The following is a 14,596-nucleotide window of genomic DNA, read 5'->3' on the forward strand; positions in this document are numbered from 1 at the left end:
CCGCTCCGGTTTGGTGCCGGAGCAGAACATCAGCTACACGGTAATTTTTCAGAGGCATCATGAAACCCTAATCCCGGTTGCTGGTAGGATGCATTAACAGCAGGACGGCTTCTCTCATCACGAAACAAAAGGAGGACGGTATGCTGTCGCTGCCTTTCAGTACTGGGTGGCCAAGCCGAGTGATTTTATTCTCCATCAAGCTGAGAACAAAAGTTGGAGAGATTCGTATTCTGTGTAAAAAAAAAAAAAAAAAGGAAAAGAAAAGGAAAAAAAAAAAAAAAAGAAGCATAGAGAAGGTGGAAACCGGGTCAGGTTAGTAAGAACAACCATAAAAAATTAGTTTAAGTACATGCAGTTAAAGTTAGAAATGCCTACATGAGATATGAGTAATGTCTTGTTATACTTTCTGTAAACTGTATCAGTGCAAAGCAGATGATCTGAAAAGTTTCAGTCTGGTTGCTGGAGAATAATTATTGAAATGGGTAAATGAGACTGAGAACAGCAGCATTTGTTTTGTATTGTTTCTTGTCTCTTTTTTTTTTTTTTTTCTTTACGGCTGCAAGCCAAGGGCTAACAGATCAAACACTAAAACAGGTTACTAGAGCAGGTTTGACAGAACATATTTGGTAGTTTTCAGATCAGCTATGTCAAAAAACATCCACTATGGACTACTCCGGGTAAGGTATCTGTGACAAAAAGATTTGCTACTTCTTTTGAGAACCCAAAGGAGAGAGGGAAATGCCAAAAACTGAAAAATACAAATTCCTCATTTAATTTCTGAAGGGAGAAGGTGGTGGTGGCATGGTAGAAATCACAGACTTACCTTTACCTCTCTTTTTAGAATAAAAATCTCATTCAAAAAGAGAAAGAAGGATATGTGGTATCCCAATTATTAAGTAATTAATATTAATTTTGTAGGTGGAATGATGACTTGTGCTAAGAACAGATCTGCAGTAAATATCTCTTGGACCACTTAGTATTCAACATTTTTGTTAGAGATATGGAAGATGAGCTGGAGAGTCTGCAAACTTAAAAAACACACGACACAAGGCTGGGAATGACTACAAAAATGGAGAAATGCAGGCTTGGAATACAATCTTGACAAAATGGAGGAATGTCTAGAAAAAAAGACTGGCTGCAGTCCCTTTAGAAAACCACAAGTATTTATATTGATTAGGAAGACAAAGGGCATAAAAATGGAGGGAGAATACCTGGCTAAGCAGGGGTTTTGCAGAAATGGATCCAGGTATTATAGTAAAACACAAGTTGAATTATGTGTCAAAAATATAATGCTGCTCTGAAAATGGCAAATCATAAAAAGATAACTATGAAGAAAAATGGAAATAATGGAACATTTTGAGAGATTAAGCATATTTGACTATGTTAGAAAATGGATAGCAATGGGGGTCTTCCAACTGAAAATGGGTGAACATATTTTATTCTTAAAAGAAAAGTCAAATAACAAGGGAAATATGAAACAAACCAGACCAAAACAGGATAAATGTATGATAGCAATTGTTTTCTTAAGGGAATTTAACCAATGGCAGTTTCATTCTAGTGCTGTATATCAGAGGTTAATATCTGAGTAAAGACAGTTAAACTGGCTTTTTATTATTGAATTATAATCACTTGAGCAATTATAAAAACAGGTGTTGCTGATTGAAGTAAATTATTCCTTCACCTGATCACTATAGAGCTGATAAGAACTCAAGATTGCTGCACAAGTACTCTTTTATTTGTGCTGAAGCCTTCTTCAAAGGCATTTATTAAGCCAAGATGCTCTGGAAAGGAACTCCACAGAAGGACAAGGACAAAGATTAAAATCTTCTAAGAAAGAGTGTGCAGGCTGTGGTGTCTGCAGATCTTGATTTGATCATTAAGTAGCCTTGATACTTAGTTGACTGTTGAAAAGAAGTGTTTTCAATGTGTCTACAAGAATTTTCTCAGGCTTCTAGACCTATCATTTAATCTTAAATCCTTCAGTCTATGAATTTTGCAAGAGTACAGTGTAATAGTATGTTTAATGGCTCAGCTAAATACATGTTAAAGTAGTAGATAGTATGTATTTAGTTTAGCCTTAGCAATAAGAAGCCTGGAAAAACACCAGGGGGTTCAGCAGAAATATTTTCCACAAGCAGCTGGAAAATAAGCTTGCCTGCAAAACCAGTGGATATAGCTGCTGCTCTAAAATGAAATACCAGAAGCAGACATTATCTGAAATACTTTAATGGGATTGATGTAATTCTATATGGGTTATAATAGGTAAAATGCCTACTCTGAGATGGTTTATCTGCCATGTAATGGGGGCTCATTCTGATTTTCTCTTTGACAGAACATTCCCTGAACTTTTTTCTAAACTGGGGTAATTTAAAATTTTAACGTGGACTCTCAATCATTCTTTCTCATTCATCATTCATCCATCTAACATAAAGTTTCACATATTTGTTTCACTATTGTAAGCAATGTTATACCTCATGTTAGGCATTACTGACTCAGCAGTCGATGTATTCTGAGTAAACTCGTCTTTATATACTTCTGTGAAAGTCCAGTTTCCTCATTAATGCAGAAATCCTGTGCCTTTGGTGGCATAAGCGTGCATGGAAGTCAGAGGTTTGATTAATTGTGTTGTGAAGCTGAGATAAATACAGTATTTTGAGGTACTTAGATTTTTCAGCCTCTAAAATGTAAGTCTAGTTTCCACTCTGGCAAAGTCCCCTTCTTCCTATTCAATCCAATTAGTTTGCAGATGGAACAGCTGTCCCAGCTTTATCGAGTACAGAATTCATAATAGGGTTTGTACAAGTTTTTACAGGAAGGCAAATGCAGAGTTGTAGTTTTGGCGCTTTTATTATGTTGCTCCATTCTGCCTTTGCTCACTGTTGTTTGAGTAGTATGACCTGAACATTTGCTCCAACTAAGGCTGTCATGGAGACAGTGCTAAGTTAGAACTTAGTAAACGGTCTTAGCACAGTCTGTCTTGTCCAGCTGCTTTGCCTTTTGTCACTGACAGAAAACTTTCTCCAGAGGCTACCGTAAATTCCTTTCTCAGTTGATGATCCATGTTGCGCAAAGAAGATTAATGCTTTTTGGTACAAGCCAAAATATTCGCCGCCAGATGTAAAAGAATAAGACAGCCTTTAGAGCAAAGTCTTTCCTCTGCTGAGAATTGCTTTTGGGCCCGTGTTTCGTGAAGAGACCTTCCTGGTGGGTTTCCGAACTTCCTCTTACCCCACCTAATCAAGGAGGCTCCCAGGAAGATGTAGGCAGCTGGACGCAAGTCTCCCAGAGAACCTTTTCAAGTCCTCAAACAGCATCAGAATCATTAATGATAAGTATTACTAGACTTACAAAGAATAAACCTCCTAAAAGCAAAGTTGGCTGATCTTGTGATGAGAAACACAAAATATGCAGGGAGCAGAGATGTAGAAATAATTGACTGATATAAGCAAAACAGTTGATGCTGTTTCATGACAACTTCATCAAAACCTGCAACTACAGCGCTGTCATGCAAAATAAAAACTCTTTCTGAAAATCCAAGAAAATACATTTAAGGGCTTTGAATTCAACCAGCAAAAACTTTGGGTTAGGTAAGTCTTCTTTAAAGCATCAGTAACTTTGAAAATAACATAAACAAATCATTAATACCAGATACAATTTAGAACAGTTTCCAAAAGTAGTGAAATAATGTAATTCATAAGTGCAGTCAGTGCCTTAGTTACCTCCGAAGGGTTAAGATTTTTTCAAAGGCACTGACTTCTACAGATCATTTCTGGAAATAACTTTTAGCATGTATACTGTGTGTATACTATTTTTGATAGTAAACATTTGAGCTGCTCTGAATGCATGGATAAAATTGTATGCTTCTCTCTGATACCTGATTTAACATACATCATCAATAAAATTTTCTGGTAAAATTACTTTATTGAATTCCTTTGATGCATTTCTGTTTAATCCAGAGAATTAGCTAGTAAAAATAAAACAACACGAACTCCAGTCTGAGTCACATATTCATTTAAACATTTCGATTACCTAACAATTTTAATCATATATCTCAAGGCTGAAAAAACACAACGGCAATATTTGTGTGGAATTAGGGAAACCTGTCTCATCTTTTCATAAAGGAAGAATGTGACATTTCCGATACTAATCTGGTTAAAAACGGGAGAAGCTGAGTAACCAAAGATGACTTGAGCCTTCAGAGAAATGCAGTGGTTTCCAGGCCTCAACCTTTGAACCTCAGGCTGTCTATGAGGACAAAGGACCTGCTCAGACTATCTTTGCTGGTTGACATTTATTGCTACAATTTGCTAAAAATTATCTTTGATTTAATAAGGTGCCGTTTCAGGAAGATTCTGTGACCACCAAGATTTACCTGAGAATGTTCTGGCAGTAGGGTCCCAGCAGATGGCATGTATCACCATCTTTCCACAGGAGCCATTCCATCTGGCCCCTTCCAGTGAATGACTGACTCTTTTTCGTGTTACGCTGCTTTTTGTCCGTTCCCAAGAATAATTGCCTGAGCATTGCTGGCTAGAAAGGTCAATAAGAGTTTCCCAACTTAAGCTGGCATTTTATTTTATGGTGGTTATTTTTATACCTTTATATACAAAAATAGTCAGTGGTGAAGTATTAAACTATTTTAAAAACTGAAAAGTCTGTGTACACCCCTTCGTTAAAGAAAATTTTGATGATTCAGGCCATGTAACATACTACATGTGAGTTCTAAATTCTCTATTCTGTAAACAGTATCGCATGTGGAAAAAAGAGCAAACTTTCACCATATCAGAGACGTAGATGCCCAATTCCAAAGTGTGAAAGGACAGCAAGAACACTAAATCAGATGGCTGTTGAAAATGGATCCTAACATTTCACCAGGGGGTTTCTCTTTAAAGAGGTTTTGCCCTTCCCAATTCTTCACTTTGAAGAAATTAAAGGGGGCCTCCTTTATGTTTTGGCCTTCTAACTGCAGCTGAATCCTTGTACTATCTAAAGTACTATTGCAAGAGAGAGATCTGTGTTTTTAAGAGCTAGTTAATGGGAGAAAAGGCAATTGCTTTGGATCTACACATTTCCTCACTTATCCCCTTAATGTCACAACACAACATCCAGAATTCTAATTTGCTAGTTAATTTATAGAGGGTGATTCTCATCCCACAAAAAATGTGCATGTCATGTTTGGTTACGGATAGTCTGAAGTTCCTTTTGTGGCCATGGTGTTCGGGGACAGCTCTCCAAAGCTATAGCCTGAGTGAAGGTAACCTGCATCGGTAAAAACCCAGAAGCGTATTTGTATTTCAGGGCTGGCCTGTGATCACTGAGCTACTAGACTTTTCTCCATATGCATATATGATTTTAGAAAAAATCCCATCATTCTAAAATTCACATTTTGTTTGGCATCCACTTAGGGAAGTTATTCAACCTTATAAGCACCATTTAAAACAATCTAGAAACAACTGGTTTTGTAACTTCTTGATATTTCTCTATTTCAATTTATTAAAGTGAAGATAAATATAGTATTATAATCATTTTCCAAGCCGCAATCTTTCATAACACATCATAGAAATGTTTCTAATACTTGGAACACCTTATCTGTCAGGACTCTGAGCGTGCCAATAGGCCTCAATGCTACTGTCCAGCCTGGCCTCTAACTTTCATCCACGTCCTCAGCCCATGGGCTAGAGAGCTCCATCTAAACTCAAGTCCTGTTCTTCATTCCTTCCATAGGCACAGCTGACTCCAGGGCAGACCCTGGACCACGCTGCAGCTTTGTTTCTGGCTGTATCTCCTGCGTGGACCTGGTTCAGGTTTTGCTGTGACTGTGCCAGTCCATGGAGCTGTTATCAGCCCTCTGCTCAGCCAGGCCAGCTCATGTACGGCCTCCTCCACCCTTGGACTGCGCCTTTTCCTCCCCTGTGGTCCAGCCTTGCTCTGCTTGCCTTTCGTGTTTCTTTTTGAAGAAAGAAGGGTTTTCCCTGCCAGAGCAGAGCCTGGTGTGCTGCCCTGCATATGCCCTTGCTTTCAGGGCTGCTCCGTAACCTGGGAGCCAGCAGCGGCCCGAGACCAGCCCTGCTCAGCCTGTGTCCTGGTTCTGGGCAGGACACTGTTCATTTCTGCGGTAGGCAGGGAGGGGCATGGCTGGGGCCTGGAGGTTATTCTGTGGATTACAGGAGGTGAGGAGGAGGCAGTCTCTTCTGGTTGAGCAAGCGTGGCGGACGGAGTGCAGGGTTCTGCCAGTTCCGAGTTGCGGGGAGGGCGTGGGCAGTGCCGGTTCTGACCAGAACGCGTTTGGGTGTCAGGGAGCAGTCGGGGCAGTGTGGATGTGGTCAGGTCAGGCTCTGCAGTGAGCATTTGGTGTGTGAATCGCTCTCTTCTGCACACTTTTGTTACTAATGTAATAGACTATGAACACGAAGAAAAGTTCCAATATGAATTTATTACATTACAGCAGGCAAAGCAAAGGCAAATACAGCGCTGGACGGCAGGGGAGTCTCGCTCCACCAACTGCCGTGAATTGGTAGATTTTTCAGTCTTGCTTTTATCTTGCTTCTTTCCTCCGATGATGTATGTGTGACGTGTTGCTGGGAGGGTCTCTTTCTGTCCCTCGGTGGTCGCAGAGATGAAGGCTGTAGTTGTAAGCTGGAATTCCTGAAACTTAAAGCTGATTAAGCAAGTAGAGAAGGAATGAGCAAGGGTCTGTTTGCCTATCAGCTTAGATAGTGACATAGTAACTTCTTGTTATCTTGAGTTATTTGATCTTCAGTGAACAAAAAATAGTTAATGTTTATCACAATTCCCCCATTTCTCTTGTTCTTACTTATTTTTGTTCACTGTATCTTTGCAGTTCTTGTCTAGCTAACTCTAAAGTTTTTAAATTTTCTTCTTCAGGTATCTGATCATACTTAGTCTTAAGAAGCATAAGATGTGCCGCTTCTAGCCGGCTTTTCACTATAGTAATCAGTTTATTAAATATACATGGTCTAAAGTCTGCTTGCAAATATTTATCATGCTCTCCCCTGGGTGTCTAGTCAGAGGCGATTGTTTCACAGCCCTAATATCTACAAAAATATTCCCCAGGATAATTACAATATTCTTTACTGTGATTTGAGCTTGGGCACATGTAAAATTCCGTTAGGTTCAGTACTTTTTTACAATGATTTATGTTGGTCAGATCACACAATCTTACTCTGAAACTGGGTGCTCCTACAGTAGTTACAGTTTGCAAAATCTCATTGTCATCCCATCGCCATAGTGACCATTTAAAGGGTTGGTGTGGTAGATTGTCTAAGGCATTAATCCCTCTTAAGTATAACATCAGCAAAAGAAAAGTAATCGGCTGGGTCACGTGGTGAGCATCATTGGGGGCATAGGAATGGGAGTATATCTGAGGATTGTTCTATTTCATAGACTGCAACCTGTCTCTCTGCCCAGGGTCCTTGCTCTAATTCCCATTCCTGAGGCAATTCCTCAAATATTGTTTTGTTGTCTCACCCTGGGGTTTCTTTCCTCCACAGCTTTTTACCCCTCTGCCTTTCCCGTCAACTCGGTTGCCTCGAGCCACGGGGGGTACCATCTTCTCGGCAGCAGGGATATTCTTCAGGAGGTCCCCGGGGGCGACTCTGTTGCCTCTTGACATAGGAATCCCAGTTCTGATACTTAACTGGGGGTGTATCACACCGGATTCCCTTTAGGCGTGTGTGGCAGGTGCAGTCAACAATTTCAGCTATGAACGGGATGGGTTCATTAGGGTGATAATAATAATATTTTGGTTCAATCCCTAATGCAAAAATCCTCCACCACTCTTTTGATTCTTCTACTAATCCTTTATATTTAACTTTATATTCTAGAATCCAATCAGTTATGTTCCTCTGCAGTACCCAGCAGGGGCTGCAAATTCCTCTAGGAGGGGTTCCTCGCCTACAATGACTCCACCACCTGTCCCTGCAGATTTTACAAATATAACAAACAAAGGGATAACAATTGCACTCTGGGTCTCTACACTTTATCTTAACATCAGAGTTACAAATTAATCTTTCTTCCGTGTAGTGTGGTTCTGGTGCATATTCTACACGGTGTCCATTCATTGATGATCTCTCCTCTGGATCCGTAACTTCAGGTCTCCAGGATTGCTTGTCACTTGCTACTCAGGAGTCGGTTTGCTCACTGGCCCTTTAATTCTGCTAGCATGGGTCCCTCCCTTTTCTGCTGTTTTGACTGCAGTATCTGTAGTAAGCAATACAAGGTAAGGGCCCTCCCATTGTGGGGCCAAGGTTGCTTCTTTCTAGGACTTTATTATTACCAAATCTCCTGGTTGCACCTGGTGCAGTTTTAAATCTAGTGGGGGTCTCTGAGCTAACCTTCCCTTATTCTATAGATTTTCCCTATATTTCATTAGGCTGGTAATGTATACATTCATATTTTGATCCCTCAACTTTGGATGATCTTGCGGTTCCTCTATATTGTAGGGCATTCCATACAACATTTCAAATGGAGATATTCCCATATCTGATCTAGGTTGTGTCCGGATATTAGCAATGCTAATGGTAGGCATTTTACCTATGACAGTTTGGTCTCAATCACGAGTTTGGTCAATTGTTTTTTTTAATTTCTCCATTTATTCTTTCTACTCTTCTCGAACTTTGGGGGTGCCAGGGGGTGTGATAATCCTATTGTATTCCCATTATTGCCACGGTTTCCTTAATTATTTTGGATGTAAAGTGGGGGCCTCTGTCCGAGTCAATGGTTTCCGTGACCCCATATCTGGGAATAATCTGCTCTAATAGGGTCTTGATCACTGTTTGTGCTGTTGCTTTTGCCGTAGGGAATGCCTCTACATAATGGGTTAGGTGATCCACTATTACTAATAGATATTTATACCTCCCAGTCTTTGGTAACTCAGTAAAGTCTAGTTGGATGTTAGCAAATGGCCGGTATGCTGTAGGTCGTCCCCCCATTAAGGTTTTTCTTAAATTGGCCCTATTTACTTTTAGGCAGGTAATGCACCCCTTCACTACCTGCTTTGCCAAGTTATCTGCCCCAATACACATATGTTTGGTGGCGAATTGATCTACTAATGCTTGTGCCCCTCAATGTGTTTTGCTATGTATTCTCCTCATAATATCCATAGCTATGGATTTAGGCAGTACAGTTCTATTATCCTCTGGAAGTCGCCATTCCCCTTCTGGGTCTTCTCTCAACTCCATTCCTTTCATCTTTTCTTCTTCCTGCATAGTAAAACTATATATCTTTTGCAAATTCCCTCTGCTAATCTCACGCTCTTTTCTTTTAGCTTTCGGATCTTTCTGGGGGGTAGATTGTGACGTCTGCAAAGCAGCTCTTCTTGCTTCCTGATCTGCTGCATTATTTCCCCTGCTTTTAAAATCCAATCCCTTTTGATGCCCTTTCAGGTGAACAACAGCAATTTTCTTAGGTCCCCTCAAGGCCTTCAGCAGTTTCCTGATTAGATCCTGGTGAACCAGGTTTTTTTCCTTGGGAGTTTATCAACTCCTGTTCTTCCCATATTTTCCCAAAAGTGTGTATAATCCCATAGGCATATTTTGAGTCAGTATAGATGGTACCTGATTTATCTTTCAACAACTGCAATGCCCGCAGTACAGCATAAAGTTCACAGGCCTGCGCCGACCAAGATCTACTTAGAGGGCCTGATTTGATAACTGCAAGTCCTTCTCCCCCAACTATTGCATAGCCAGAGACCTTTTTTCCATTAATTACTTGCGATGAGCCATCTACAAACAACTTACCCCCCTCTGGGGAGATGGGGTACTGTTTAACCCTTATCGGTGTCTCTGGATCTTTAATGATTACTGAGAAGGGGGGTATATTCAACCTTCCTACACTATCAGGAGTGTACCATACTTCTGAGTTAATTTTTTTCCTCATCTTCTACCCTCAAGGGACAGAGTTTTATTTTGATTTCCTCATTTATTACTTCTATATTAATACTCATTTCTATAATTAAGTCTCTCCCTAACAAATTATAATCTGCTTCTGGTACTAGTAGAAGGTTCCCTATTCCCATTTTGGACCTTGATTCCACCAGTACATTCTTAATAACAGGGACTTTAAAGGGCTCCCTCTTCGCCCCTACCACTTGAGCAGTTTCCTTTGATATCTTACATCCCTCCGGTAGTACTTGGACTGTCGATCGCTCAGCTCCAGTATCTACTAAAAACTCAAATTCCTGCTGCTGAGGACCTATTTTTAATTTTATCAAGGGCTCCTGATGTTTCCGTGTCCCCAGCAAATGAAGCCCCTGACTCCTTCAGTCCTCTTTGAAGACTCTCTCATCCCTCAGCCGCTTCCTGCAGTTTTTCCGAAAGTGTCCTTCATTCCCACAGTAGAAACATACGCCTCCATCCTTTTTCTCTACTCGGAGAACCCCTCTCCCATTTCTCTGGGCCACTTGACTTGTTTTGGGAGGGGCATCAATTCTCCTAGTCTCCCTTACTGCTGCCACCATCATTCTTACTTGTCTCTTGTGACTCTCTTTATCTCTTCTCACACATACCTTCTGTGCTTCTTTCAATAGCTCATCTAGGTCTCTATCTTGCCAATTATCTAATTTTTCTAACTTCTTTCTGATATCTTCCCACGATTTAGCCACAAATTGTGTTTTTAGTAGTGCTTGCTCTAACGGTGTCTCAGGATCTAAGCATTTGCAGGTTTTTTTCTCAAGCGTTCTAGCTAATTCGTAGGTGTCTCCTCCTTTTTCTGTCTCTCATTAAATGCTTTGTTGATGTTCTGCCCCCTAGGCACCGCTTCCCGGATCTCCTGTACTATTATCCCCCTCAGATCCTGCATATTGATTCTGTGATCCTGCTGCTGATGATTCCAATTGGGATCCTGCAAAGGCTACTTGGTGTCTGCTAAGGGTCCTTGTGCATGTTGCGAATCCCATAGCCGCATCTCCGCTCGTCTAATCATATTTCTTTCCTCGGCCGTGAAGAGAATATTCAATATGGCTTGCAACTCGCCCCAAGTATAAATACTGGGTCCCAAAAACTGGTCCAGTCTCTCGGCCACCCCCAAAGGATCTTCCAGGAGGCTCCCCATCTCCCTCTTAAATTCCCGAACATCCCCAGAACTCAAAGGTACTGAAACAAACCCTATCGCTGAGTGAGGTCCCTGCCCCCCCCACAGGCATTTCTCTTAGGGGATATAGGTTATGCTGTCTAGCCCGACCTCGGGTTATGGGTCCCTGCACTTCCTCAGGGGGCTCGGGATTACTCCCTGCTTCATGAGGCTCTATTGGAGGTGCATCTGGAATCTGGGGGTTCTGAGGGGGTATGTAAGGAGGTGGGATTAGTAAGGCTTCTTCTTCTTTACTCCTATCTTTCTTTTGTCCTCCCTCTTTGAGGGGAAACAGGATCACTTCACCCCCAGGTCTTGTAACTCATACATTAGCATATTCACTTTCTTCTTGTCTAAAAGGAATTTTAGTGTTTACCCACAAGTTGAGTTTTTGCCTCACCCAATCTTCTGATGATCCAAAAATAGGCTAAAAAAATTCCAGGAAATCTCCTTTCCACCCCATACTACCACACAATAATGGATCATTTTAGCTTTATCTTTACCCCCTGTGTTAGGGTAATGTTTCCAATTGTCTAATATGAACCCCAGTGGGCTATCTGTTTTATGGGAGTAGAGGGCCTGCTCTTCCCCTGTCCCATCTTCTGGAGTGCCCTCACACAAGCGTGGTGCGGAAATCACTCGCTTCCCCTTGTTCGTGGCTCACGCCCTCTCGGGCAATGAGAACCGCACTACTGAGGGTCCACAATCACTTGGAAAATCCGAGCTGCCGGTTCTCCTCTCACTCACACACACACTCGCAGCACTCCAGGATACCCGACCCAGACCGAACGGAATCTTCCACACAGATACTCACGCGTCTTGCGTCTTCGTCCGGACCTTTGTGCACAAAGTTTATAGGGTCTGCCGGCTTCCTTTGCCTAATGCTTTGAATTTAGGTTCGTCGGTCCAACCGAGACAGGAATTGGGTCTACCAGGGCCGCTGACTGATCGGCGGGGCGCCCCCCAGGCAGAACCAAAAGTCCTATCTCACAGGTGGATCCGAGTCACGGCACCAAATTGTAATAGACTATGAACACGAAGAAAAGTTCCAATATGAATTTATTACATTACAGCAGGCAAAGCAAAGGCAAATACAGCGCTGGACGGCAGGGGAGTCTCGCTCCACCAACTGCCGTGAATTGGTAGATTTTTCAGTCTTGCTTTTATCTTGCTTCTTTCCTCCGATGATGTATGTGTGACGTGTTGCTGGGAGGGTCTCTTTCTGTCCCTCGGTGGTCGCAGAGATGAAGGCTGTAGTTGTAAGCTGGAATTCCTGAAACTTAAAGCTGATTAAGCAAGTAGAGAAGGAATGAGCAAGGGTCTGTTTGCCTATCAGCTTAGATAGTGACATAGTAACTTCTTGTTATCTTGAGTTATTTGATCTTCAGTGAACAAAAAATAGTTAATGTTTATCACACTAATACTGTTACTATTCCTTTTTTTATCTCGTTGCTGTTTCCAGTAAACTGTTATCCCCTCAAATAATCTGTTCCCACCTGATCTTCACCTTTTGTGCCTCAAATTCCCCTCTCCAGCCCAATGCAGGGGGGAGAGGAAGCAAAAAAGCGAGGTATGTTTGGGAGAGTCTCAGCGGCAGCACGAAATTGGAGAGTAGTACTCCTAAGCCACGACACCCTGCCTGGGCAGGGTGGGATGGGAGCTCAGGCAGGGGCTGAAGGCTCCAGGCAGGTTCTGGGCTGCCAGGGCAGAGGTGTGCTGGGGACCCTCGAGGGACACCAATGGCCCTGCCAATATGTGTCTCCATGACAAGTGTTTTGGTGCCTATGCAGGACAACTTTAGCTGTCCAAAGTCTGCTGCCAATGGAAATGTGAGACAGTAGAACTTTTTTTTTTCTCATCCATGAGAACCAGCAACAACTCTTAATGGCCGTACCTGTGTCCTGCCTTGTAGCTTTCTACAACCATTTTCCCAATTTTAGCCTAAAATGTTTTCAGTTAGCAGATAACATTAGGATGGAGACCAAAACACTTCAGAGGAAAAGTAACTAAACTGTTCACTTCTGATATCATTCTCTGAGGCTCCTGTTAATCAGACAGTGGAAAAAGAGCAGAGTAATTGGGAGTGATGGACTGCAGATACAGGAAAAGGACATATTCAGGATACATACATTGTTTTTCCACTGTGTTTTATCACCAGACTGCTTCATTAGAAAGCCAGAATTAGCTGTCACTATCAGAATTAATGATGGTGATGTAACACATAAACATAAAAACATTTTAAATTTGACTGATCAATAGTAGGACTGTCTGGTTAACAGACACAATGTAAAAAAAAGTAACAGTGGAGCTTTTGTTTCCCAAAACAATTTAAAATTCTTTTAGTAACTCTATATGCTCTAAAATAGAAAGTTTTCAGCTCCTTCTCTTAAGAAGAGTATTTGAATTGCTAATATTTTTATTTAAAATTTTATAATATATAACGTGTACATTTACTAAAAATACAATTCCAAATACTAGGCAATTACAAACACTGTGCAATTACAAATGCAAAGTTCACATCCTTTGCCATGATCCAGTTACACAGAAGCTCACCTTTTTCTCTGCCAGGGGACCCACATCTCCATCACTCTTGGAAAGTGTCAACATCCAGAAGCTTCATGGAATTGGCTGCAATTCTGATCTCAGAGCTAGTTATTAGCTGCAGTCTTTTCCCCTCACAGCTTTATCAACACAGTGCAGTACACACCATGATAACTTACAATTGCTGAGGGCTAACTAAAAGGCTATTGCTAATGACAGACTAAATTATTTTCTCCTTTTCCTATCAATAGATTATTTTTGCAACAAGAAAGAATATGGCCATGATGAGTAGATATGATATCCCTACTTGTCAGAAAACTTTACACCTTACTTATTTCTCAGCAAAGGATTTCTCAGTAAAAAGCCTCTCATTTGCCAAATAGCAAGCAATGCATTACATTTGCTTCACAGGGAGAAAAGGTGCAGAGCTATTTATCCTGCTGATTTGAGTCATATTATAACTGAGTATGATAGGGCTGGGCTCTAAAATTTTTTTTAAACAATGAGCAATGGATTAGAGGCTTGCTTAGCTATTCTTCATTCATTAACACTGTAACTGTCGAATACTCTGTGCTTAACAAAATCCGATAATTGCACATAGCATTAGTTCTGCATCTTTGGAGAACAGCCAGCACAGATTCTAATGAAATAAGCCGACCATGCATCGAGGGATTTAGGAAGTACTGCTATGCTGCCTACAATGACATTTTATTACTGATTAAATAATCTCTGAATCTGACTGTTCTGCAGTATTTTGCAATTTTACAGTAGCTAGATTCAAATACCTTATGAAAAAAGAATAATGCGATTCTCAGTGGGTCTAATCTTTCATACACAGAGTCGAGTTGTTCAAAACCAGAAGCTCATTAGTTAGTTCACTGCAAATTGTGTTAATACTGGAATTAAACTGTATATGTGGAGAGTTTTTGAAAGCTTCCTTATAAAGTAAATACATTCAGGCATATGC

The sequence above is a fragment of the Hirundo rustica genome, chromosome 1, assembly GCF_015227805.2.
Source record: "Hirundo rustica isolate bHirRus1 chromosome 1, bHirRus1.pri.v3, whole genome shotgun sequence".
In the NCBI taxonomy this organism is placed as follows: Eukaryota; Metazoa; Chordata; class Aves; order Passeriformes; family Hirundinidae; genus Hirundo; species Hirundo rustica.